We start from the raw sequence: 991 nt of genomic DNA, 5'->3' as shown, positions 1-991 counted from the left end.
GTGTGAACTTCATATGTACAATATCTCAATAGTGTTTAAGATTAGCATTCTGTACAGTATATGTGCATCTTCCTTTGTGTGAGTTATTTTTCCATTCTCCAGTTTAATACAGTTCTCTAGTATTAACTTTAATGATAATATTTATTAACCCATTTCATTGTACTACTGTACTAGTGTTAATTTCGTCAGACGAGACGAGACGAAATATGTTCGTCAACAACCTTTTTTTTCATGACTGAGACGATGACAAGACTACACCACTGTCCAAAAACGCTGACTAAGACTAAATTAACATGCAATATTGTTGACGAAAAAAGATGAGACGAAAATGTTTTGTATAAAATAAAAACGAAGATAAAATCTCTTCATTTTCGTCTACAATTGTCTCTGCTTTTTCATCAGCTGTTACGCCTTTAAAATATTCACAACTAGTTCACGGCTTCGCTGTTGCTCAAGTTACAGGTCCGCGAAGCAGATCCCGCTTATTATATTGCTACCTACCAAATAAATCAATCATTTGACTCAAAATGATGATTTAAAAAGGAGTTTATTGATTTAAAAACAATTGTATTGTTTCCAGGGGGGCACGGTGGCTTAGTGGTTAGCACGTTTGCCTCACACCTCCAGGGTCGGGGTTCGATTCCTACCCCGGGTTTCCTCCGGGTACTCCGGTTTCCTCCCCTGGTCCAAAGACATGCATGGTAGGTTGATTGGCATCTCTGGAAAATTGTCTGTAGTGTGTGATTGCGTGAGTGAATGAGAGTGTGTGTGCCCTGCGATGGGTTGGCACTCCGTCCAGGGTGTATCCTGCCTTGATGCCCGATGACGCCTGAGATAGGCACAGGCTCCCCGTGACCCGAGGTAGTTCGGATAAGCGGTAGAAGATGAATGAATGAATGAATGAATGTATTGTTTCCGCTAAAGAAAATAGTGCGCTCCGTCTCTACGGTTAGAATCCTGTTTTAAGCAAGTTTTATAGCCTTGATATTGT

The sequence above is a fragment of the Tachysurus vachellii genome, chromosome 4 (genome assembly GCF_030014155.1).
Source record: "Tachysurus vachellii isolate PV-2020 chromosome 4, HZAU_Pvac_v1, whole genome shotgun sequence".
NCBI lineage: Eukaryota > Metazoa > Chordata > Actinopteri > Siluriformes > Bagridae > Tachysurus > Tachysurus vachellii.
Note: the sequence above shows the minus strand (reverse complement) of the source record.